This window comes from Taeniopygia guttata, chromosome 29 (assembly GCF_048771995.1).
Source record: "Taeniopygia guttata chromosome 29, bTaeGut7.mat, whole genome shotgun sequence".
Taxonomy (NCBI): Eukaryota; Metazoa; Chordata; class Aves; order Passeriformes; family Estrildidae; genus Taeniopygia; species Taeniopygia guttata.
The window spans coordinates 1,858,399-1,868,554 of NC_133054.1; positions in this window are offsets into that span (position 1 = coordinate 1,858,399).

Below are 10,156 nucleotides of genomic sequence, written 5' to 3' on the forward strand. Positions count from 1 at the left end.
TTTGCCCTGGGATACCACCAAGGTAACAGGATAGCGGGTCTGCAGCTCTGACATGGAAGCTGTCCTGCTGGGTGGGCTTTGCTGTGAGTCTGAAACACAGCAGCTCTCTGGCCATATGGTGCTGCTGTCAGAGCTGCCTGCTGCCTACTCAAGGCTCAGGCAGGCACCTGAGCTGCCTCATGCACTGCAAAAACCATCTCAGTGCCCATGGCACCTCCCGAGCCCTCGTCTCAGTGCGGGTCCTGCTGGCAGTGTCAGAGCGGTGGCTCCTTGGGATCAGCGCTGCCCGTGCTCTCTGCCCGCCCTGGCCCTGGCAGTGCTGGCCCTGCTCCCATGCACGCACAGGGAATGGGAACTGCTGCCTGATGGTTTCTGAGCTGCGCCACTGCTGCTGCTGGAGATCCCTTGATGAACACATTAGTGGGACTATGGGCCATACTGGCCTGCCACAGCAAGGTCCTGGACAGGAAGGCAGAAGTGCAGAAGGTCCTGTCAGTCCTATTTCCGTGTATTTCTGGAAACCAGGGAATCCCTCTTGAGCCTGTGAGGCACTGAGTTTGCAAAGTAATGGTTCCCTTGTTGTTGTTGTTGTTGCTTTCCCTTTGGGCTGCATCCGTATTTGAAGCCAGTCGAGCCTCTCTCCAGATGGGCATCTCTGATCATCGCAGTGAAGCAATGGAGGGAGTTCAGGAGGTGGTGATGACCATTTCAGGATGGCTCTCTCCAGTGAGTGGGACTCAGAATAAAAACTCTATCAAACCTCAACTCCATTGGAAGGTTCCCTTCCTTGTCACCCTGTGAATAAGCTCGATGTTAACTTTCAGAATTGTTTTTACAAGATGGAAAGTCCCATTTGTGGTAGTTTTGGTATGGTTAGGGATTGGGGAAGGGTCTCCTTCTGATGCCAAAATGACTTTTGCTTTTAGATTTCCTTCATAGTTATGTATGGCTCTGTAGAATATTGTTGTATAATTATCTAGTTCCTAGGTAACTTCAGTACTTTTCCTCCCCTGATAGGCAGAAAGGCAAAACATCTTCCAAAGGTTCCTATCCTATCCTGCCTCCTCTGGGAACTGAAGTTCAAAGAGGTTCTCAAGACATGGAGAACTACACTTTTCCATAAACTAACTGTAGCCAGTACAGCTAGTACAGCTAGTCACAAAGAAAGAGGGGCTCCAGAAGAGGTGGAACCAAAGGGGGAGATTTCCCCTTTACTTGTGCTTCTAATTGGGAATTCCTGTCAATTATGCTAGTTTCCCAAACTTATAAAACCACATTGGCCCTATGTGGGGTGGTCCCATATTTTTCCCTATCTGTCCCTGGAGGCCTCCAGTTAAAGACCAGATTTGATCTTTCCTCCTATACTTATATTGTCTGGAAAGTGTGTTGTTTCATTTCCCAATCTCTAGGGCATCCCTTCCTCCACACTGCAGTGCCTTTGGAATACGGCCCCTGGCTGTTGTTTGCACAGCCATGGTGCTGCTACCTGAGGCAGAACGTGCAATTGCATTTCCAGCCAAACTCCACGAGGAGTGGGGCAGCCAGAGCACCCTGTGCAGCTACAGGCCTACAGCTGCAACTTGGCAGGGCTTTGGTTGCTGCCCAGCGCAGCGGGCTGTCTCCTGTGTGACTGCCCCCTTCCCTGGTGCCCGTGGATAGTAGGTGCAGGGCTCTGCCAGGGGCATGGAACAGGGTGGGGATGTCTGCTGGAAACAGAGTGCAGTGGAAAATGCTGGGAAAATGTTTGCCTGTAAGAAATTGTGCATTCCTTAAGCTTAACGTAACCCCCTGTGCAGTTTCTGCTCACTGGGAAACATGCCTGAAACCTGAGCATGAGGCTGCAAAGGCCACAGAGTCTCTTCTGCTTCTTGTGCAGTGTTGCTGAAACACTTAGTGACCGTGTTTCTCTCATAGCCCAAGCCACATTCTCCACATCACCAAGCCGGAGCCTGGTGAGGGGGAGAGCCTGCCAAAACCTTCTGGCATTTTCTGGGATGGGCCTACCATTCATGCATTGACTTGAGAAGCCAAATGAGCAGAGGGTGTCCATAGGGATGGCATTTCTCCTTTTTCTGAGCAGGAAAATTTTTTCTTTTGCTGCATAAGGAAAGCTGAAATTTTCAGACTGCTGAGAGACAGAGCTGCAGGTGGCTCCTGTGTGCCCAAGCTGGCATTTTCATCCCAATACATTTGTGCATGCATCTTAATGTGTCTGTGTTGAATATGAGATTGTAAATGTTTGTTTCCTTACCTGGGGATTAACTGATGGATTTCCTATCTTTTCTTCCAATTACCATTGTTTTCAAGAACAGGACTAAAAACTTGATGAGTCTTGTTCTATGGCAACTGTGCTTAAGGGACCAACAAGCACTGCAGAGATGCCGTTCATGTACTAATCCTTGGAATTAGTTAGTATAGCAAAGTCCCCCTTCCGAAAAGGCTGTCCAGCTGGTGTGAATCCTCAGAGAAGGAGATGTGCTTTTGCTGATGTAGTTCCCACTAACTAGGTCAGTCAATGAAATTGGCTGCCAAGGCAAGATTGGCCGGATGTTGGCAAAGTTGTGGCTGCATCAGAGTTTGGGCTTTTTGTTGGTAAAGGAAAGTCATCCCTGGGTCTCTGCCAGGGCAGAAACTGCCACTGCAGAATGGAGGTTAAACAATGGGCTCTGGGAGAGCAGTTACAGATGGGAAAGAAGCAGGTGGAGCTTCGTGTTCCCTTTTTCTCCTGACTAAACACCTGATAGCCACAGCAGGGACGCCTCAGCTGCAGCAGCCCAAGCTCCTCTCGGCTTGGCTGCGTGACTTCCTGAGCTGCTGCCTGCAGAGAGACGAGGAGCGGCGCTGGTCTGCCGACGAGCTCCTGCAGGTAAAACGCAAAGGGGCTGCAGGTGAAAGAGTGTGCGAGGGATGGGCTCCTCCTCCAGTGAGGCCCGAGGCATCAGATGAGCCCCCTTCCTCCTCACCTCCACTCTTGGTGCTCTTCAAATGAAAATGCTGAGCAGTGCTGGGCTGGGCTGGGCTGGCAGGCCTCTGTAAAGTCCTCTGGTCCAAGTGTCCTGCAACGAGCAGTGACATCTTTAAAGAGATCAGGTTGCTCAGAGCCCTGTCCCACCTGACCTGGAATGCTTTCAGGGATGGGGAACCTACAAGCTCCTGGGACAACCTGTGCCAGGGCGGCACCATGCACCGAGTAAACAAGGTTTTCCTTAGACCTACCCTGATTAGATCCCCTTTGTGTTTTAAACTATTCACCCACATTCTATTGTAACTGGCCCTGTTAAAAAAGGTGTGCCCCACTTTCTTCAAAGCCACTCTGAAGTCTTGGAAAGCGGCAATGAAGTCTCCCTGGGTCCCGTTCCTCACAAAACTGAGTAACTCCACCTCTCTCTGCATTTCCTGAGAGGACAGGTGCTCTGTTTTCTGACTGTCTCTGTTGCCCTGTTTTGGAACTGGGTGGTGTGTTCTGTTTTACCTAACAGCAAAAGAATTGAAGTAGAGCAATGCAGAGTACAGAGCCATGAAATGGTGGCAGAGGAACCCAAGGCTGCCAGTCCTGGCAGAGCAGTCTGGAGAGATTTGGCTGTGGGCAGGAGGGGCTGTGGGGCCTCACTGTGAGCCTCTGAGGGGCTCTGGTTTGTGCCCCCCACCCCACCTTTAGAGGCGTCTGGCACACAAACAGGGACAGCTGAGAAGGACTTGTCCCAGCCCCGCCTGCTGCCTGGCACGCTCAGGCAGAGGGGAACTGGCCCAGGCTGCCTGCCAGGTTGTGTGGCAAAGAGAGAACTGCAGGACCCAGCGCCCCTCGGCTGGCCCTGCTGGGAAGGAAGGTACCAAGAGAGACACTGCTCTGTCTCCCTGTGGAAATGAGCATGGTGCCTGTCTTTCAAAGACAGGGACCTATGTGAGTCATTGGAGTTTTCTGAAAGGAAGGAACCCCAGGGACAGAAAGCACTGGCAAGGCAAAAGTCCCAGCAGGATGGAGAAACCAGAATAAAAGGATGAGTGGGATTCTGGGCATGTTTGCCTGTGATGGCAAGGTCCTGCACATTGTGACTGGGGAGCAGATGGTCCCATCGCTCCTATGGTCCCATCACTCCTCTTTCTGGGTCTTTCTAAGTAACAGAGAAATCCTGATTGAATCTGTGAAGCACTGAGCTTAGAAAGCCATACTTTATTGGTTTTTGTTGTTTGTTTTCCTGTGAGCAGCATCCACTGGTATCAGCCAAGCCAGCGTCTACCCTGGCAGAACTCATTATTTCAGTGAAGAGGAGGAAGGTGAAGCAAACACTGTGATAATCACATCAGGACCATTTCTTCCATAACCAGCTAAGAATAGGACTGAAGAGTAGTTTTGTAGAGTAGGATTGTAGAGAAGGATTATAGATTAGGATTGAAAATAAAACTTCTGAAACTTTAACTTGCCTGGAAAATTTCCTTCTTTTTCACCCTGTGAATATGCTCAGCATTTCCTTCTGAGTTCTCAGCTGTCTCTTAAAGGTACAAAGTGACATTTATGGTGTCTTTGGTAGGGTTTGAAAGTGGGGATGGCTCTTCTTCATTCATGCCCTCCTGCCTACACTGCCCTTGGAATATGGGTCACTGGCCCCACCTGGCACATCTGTGGCACTTCTAGATGCAGGCAGAACCAAAGGGTCCAGTGACGCTGGAGACTCTTCAGATCCCTGACAAAACAGGATGCGGAGGGCTTCAAGGAGCTAAAAGAGATCCTTATGGTAGCTCCTGTGTTGAGCCTCCCTGATGTGGGGAAGACCCATTTCAGCTGTTTGTGGATGCCAGTGGTCACACTGCTCATGGAGTGTTGATTTGGGAGTGGGCAGGGGCCAAGAGGCCGGTGGTGTGTGTGTGCTGACGCTGTTGAGGGTGAACGGGAATGAGATGATTCCACTTCAGAAGGAGAGAGTAAAACTCTGATTTATTTCAAAATGCATTGCTCTTTATACAGAGCTTCATGCAGACTAACTCTGTTGGTCCTGAAGTGAAAACAACCCTCACCATTGGTGCACAGTGCATGACGCACAGGGGTAGAACTTAACTATAAGCAATGTGAACAACAAGAAAGAGAAAGAACCTTATTTACATTCTTTTCAGCACTTTCTCAGGCTTCTGCCTGGTTAGAAACTTTCTGTTTCTCTCTTTGCCTGAATCTGAGACCGACACGTGTGTGTCAAGGCTTTTGGACTCTGTGGGCGGGGGGGCTGCGTGCTTGCAGGGCAGGCAATTGTGGCGGTGGCAGTGTTGGTGGAGGAGGCTGGGAGGGTGACCTTTGGGGCACCATTGGTGGTTTGCACCCTGCACAGTGTGGGAAGTGTTTTGCAGAAGGGGGCAGACAAGCAGATGGGTGATGCCAGACTTCTAAAATATGAGGCTATAACAATCCACTCTTGGTATTTGGAGCTACGAAAAACCTCGCCACAAAATCCCGCCCGGTTTCTGTTTGGGGAAACCACAGGAGTGCCTACCCATGATTGTGCTGAAGTGGTGGGGCTGCAAACCAAAAGTAAGACCAGATTTAGAAGTGGAAAAATTAGAAGAAGGGATAAAGTGGTTTGTACATAGCTTGGCGAGGGTCATGGATGGGAAAAAGGGAATCAGGACATGCAGTAGTAAATGGATTTGTATGCTTGGGTCTGGACATTGTGTAGGTAATGTGTTCCAATTGTGTGAGTGCATGGTGTATAAAGTGAGTGAATGAGCGAAAGAGTGTGTGCACCCACGGCACGGGGTGGGGGGAAGTTCTACTCATATCTGAAGCGGCCGAGTGAGGCCCGAGGCGCTGGCTGGGATAAGCTGTGGGGGCAGGGAGGGCCCGCGGAGAAGTGGAACAAGTGGGGAAACATGGGAGAGGACATTTATTGTGTTTACAAGTGGTGATTTGTGTAGACTGTGCACATTTTAACTGTGGCTAGATGAACTTGGCGGGGGATTGGGGGGTGGGGGGGGGATGTTCCTCTGCCCCTGTGGTTCAGACTTGATTCCTGGAATTTTACTGTGTGCTGTTATTCTGATTGTGTCCAGAGTATGTGGGGACAAGAGGAAGCTGACGTGGATGGGTGCTGAAGTATTGTATGCTGTTTTGTGTTGAGAAAAGTGGACACTTTAAGAGATACCACCTTTCCCAGTGAGTTTGTGGTTCTTCCCCTGCATTTTACAAACTTGTAAACAGGGGAAGTCATAGAATCAGAACCCCTGAATTCCAGATAGTTAGCACAAACTTGTGAATTGCATGCAGTATTTAAGAGCTTTACAGAAATTAAAGGGGAAAAGGGGAACGATCTTCACAGATTTGAAATATGCATTTGCAGTGGCACACACTTTTGGAAAAATTTGGAAAGAATGAGGGTTACTTAACACTCGGGGGTGAGGTCTAGTGCATGAAAAAATAATCAGACAAATTTTAAAGGCCATTAGAGGGCCAGAAGCAATTGCCATAGTCCACGTGAAAGGGCACCAAACAGGAATGCAGTTTAGGGCCCAAGGAAATAACTTAGCAGACAAAGAAGCTAAAAGCATGGCTTTACTGAAGGTAAGTACCCCGGGAATTGAAGAAGGGAAGGTCTGGGAATATCCCCCACACCCTTCCCCAAAAGAAACTGAGGGGGACGAAAAAATAGGAGGCCAGCTAGAAGGAGGTAAGTGGAAATTGCCCAATGGGAGGGAGCTATTGTCTAAAGATTATACCAGAAAAATCCTAAGGAGACTACATCAACAGACACACTGGAGAGTTCAGGCCTTGACAGAGCAATTCCCGAGATTCTTTGAGTGTAAGGGGATTTATGAATCGGTGAAACAAGAGGTGCAAGGGTGTATGATTTGCCAAAAAGTTAATCAGGCAAGTCAAGAGGATGAATCAAACACTAAAAGCTCAATTGGTTAAATTGATTCTGGAAACAAAATGTCTTAGTAAAAATGCCTCTCCTTAGTCCTGTTACTTATTCGGACCCTGTCTCATTCTGAGACTGGGCTGTCACCCTTTAAAATGCTATATGGGATGCCCTATGAACACGGCATGCTGGTGGGGCACCCGAGGGTAGAAGATGGACAGATCCAGCCGTATCACATGTCCATGAACAAGAATCTGCAGGAAATGTGAAAGCAGAGAATAATAACACAAAGTACCCACTTTGGTTTCTCCATACATAAAGTGCAACCCAGGGACAAGGTGCTCATCCAAACTTGGAGAGAGGCTCCTTTGTCCCCTCATTAGGAAGGCTCTTGTTCTGTTTTGTTTTGTTTTGTCCTCTTAACTACAGATACAGCAATAAAAACCCAAAGGGTTTGTGTGATAAGTGCCTGGAGGAAGAACAGTGACTGACTAGCTGTGTTTTAGGGCTCACCACTAGTCTGGGTATAATTGAAGTAGATTCCTTGGTGTGGTTTTGCCTATTCCAAAATGGGGTGAGGGGAAAATTGAGGTCAAAAGCTCAGATCATTACTGTTGAATGCCGGAGATTAAACAAAGTACCCTTCAGCGCAGACTCAGTTAAACTATCAAGGTGGGGCATCTTTAAACGGAGGGATGCAGCTCGGGCCAGGCACGACACCACAGAGGACTACTGCTGCCGAGAAGATGGTTTACCCTGCCGCTGGTTGCAACCCAGTTGGGCGAAGGCAGAGGCAGAGGAGTTTTCATAGTGGGGGTCCTGATGATCCTGAGCCTAGCAATGGGCCTCAAAATTAGTACGCATTCAGGTTGCTTACCCAGCACGGATGTACGAGGCCCCGGCGGCGAGGACGTACCATGCGTACAAAATGCCCAGAGGGGACAAGGGGAATCGGGGGCTCCAACATTCCCAACCCCCAGGAACTGCAGCCAGGACAAGATAAGAGGACATAATCCCATAAATGGCACTCAATGGGGGAAGTGTAAGAAAATAAAGTGTGATCTAAAAAGGGCGACCCCTAAGAAAAGGCAGTCAGAGCACAAAACATGCAAGAGGAATGCTGAACGTATACCTGTCCCTATCTGTGATAAGCGTAATCGCACAGTATGGGTTGGGGGAGAAATGGAGTCAGTATTTGTAGCTTATTTTCAGGCTAAACCACTGTGTTATGATAAGAATCAACTGGGAATGTGTGTGATGGGTAGAAAGACATATTGGGTTGGAGGGAATTCAAAATATAAGAAAAAATTTTCCCTCGAAAATGAACCGGTTATCCTTGACCTTTTAGAGGATCAGGATGACAGGATCTGTCTGCAATATGATAGAACATTCTGCTTCTCAAGAAATAAAGAGGGGGTGGGCCCGGAGAATAAAATAAGGCAGGTGGCACAAGAACTAAAGAGACCATCAGAGGCTTGGCAACTGAAATCAAAAGGGTAGCACACGTTCAGGTGCAAAAGTGGAACTCCATCCTCCAAGCATCCTGATGGGACCATTTGTTTGATAGTACTCGGGGGCGGGGGGAAAGGTTGTACTTTTTGCATTGTGCTCAATAGCCGGAATCTTCTTCCTGCCCTGCATGGTACCCTGCTTTTCAGGTTAATACACTCAGTGGTACAAGGGATGCAGGTAGCAGCCATGCCCACGGATCCAGAGTGTGCAACTGGAAAAATAAATCAGGTATCTAAAATAATGAGACTAGGTGAAGAAAACCCACACACCAGAGCAGCAGAGGCCTTGGCCAAGTTCGAGGGGCACGTAAAAGAAGAAGGGAATACTTACAGGTTTTACCAAGAAATTCCAAAAGAACAATGGGGTGATGGAAACTAAGAGGGAACTGAGGGTTTTTTCTTTTTAGGTAAGATTAAAAGTAATTGCACCAAACTAAGGGAAGAAAGCATTAAATATAGAGGTTTTAGGCATGAATTAATGTGTTAATGTAGAAGGGGAGGGATTGTTATATGTAATAAAGATAAATCACGCTGGTAGAATGATATGTATGTAATATTTTATATTATTAAGAAAATGTACAAGTCAGCACTGGGGGGGGTTTGTCTCACATATGTGGAAAATGGTCCCTGATAAAACCTCAAGATGGGGAATGGGTGAGCAACCAGGCAAAACAAGGCAGTAGTGTTAGGAAGGGTAAAAGTAGGACACAGAGGGCTCAGAAAGCAATGCAAAGTCCAATGCAAGCCTTGCGTTTCCTTGCTTGCCCATGCACAGGAAGGAGGAGAAGGCAGAGCAAGGACAAGAAACAAAGGGATAGGAAGTTCAAGGTTGTGATGCGTGAGGAAGGCAATGCAAGGCAGTGGAGTTGAAGGAAGGGCAAGGGAACGACAAAAGGGGGTTGCTAAGACAAGGCAGGGAGAGTAGAAAAGGCAAGGCAAAGCAAGGCTAGGGAAGAAAGGGGTAGGGAGATGAAGGTGAAGGATGGGTAAACAAGGCAATGAAAGGGAATGGAGTGGCAAGAAGGGCAAGGAAAAGATACACAGAGGTCAGTGAAGCAGTGCCGGGTTAGAGTAGGCAAGGTTGGCAAGACTCAGAAGGCGAAAGCTAGAAAATGGAAGGGCAGGGAAGATATATTTAGCTATGTCAAGGTGGGGATAGGCATGCAAGGTATTTCTGTTGCCTTGCCTTGCCCATTTTACACCGTCCTTGCTTTATTTTGCCATTCACATCCTTCTTGTCCCTTGCCTTGCCTTCTCCAGCTATGTATTGCCTTACTGATCTCTCATGTCTTTCCCTTGTCTTTCCTATGACTCCATTGCCTTGCATTACCTTGCTCACCCATCCCCTACCTTGACTTTTCTTCTGCTATTTTCCCTGGCCTTGCCTTCTGTTGCCTCCTTCTCCTGAGTCTCACTTCCTTGCCTACTCCTGCTTTGCCTTGTCTTGCCTTTTTTACCCTACCCCAAATATTTTTGCCATGCCTGACCATCCCTACTCTTGCTTTACTGAACCCTCTGTGTCTTTCCATTGCCCATCTCACGATTCCCTTATCTTGCATTTCCCTGCTTACTCATACCCTACCTTGATTTTCCTCCTCCTTTTTCCCGTCATTGCATTACTCCTCCTTATTCTCTTTCCCTTGCCTACCGCTACCTTGCCTTGCCTTACAGGCCCAGCCCTTTTCTTGCATGGCACTGCTACCCCTCCCTTGCCTTGCATTACCTTGCAGACCCTTTGCCTCCCCGTCATCATCTGCTTACTTCTTTCTTCTCCATTGCCTTGCCACTCCCACCCCTCCTTTA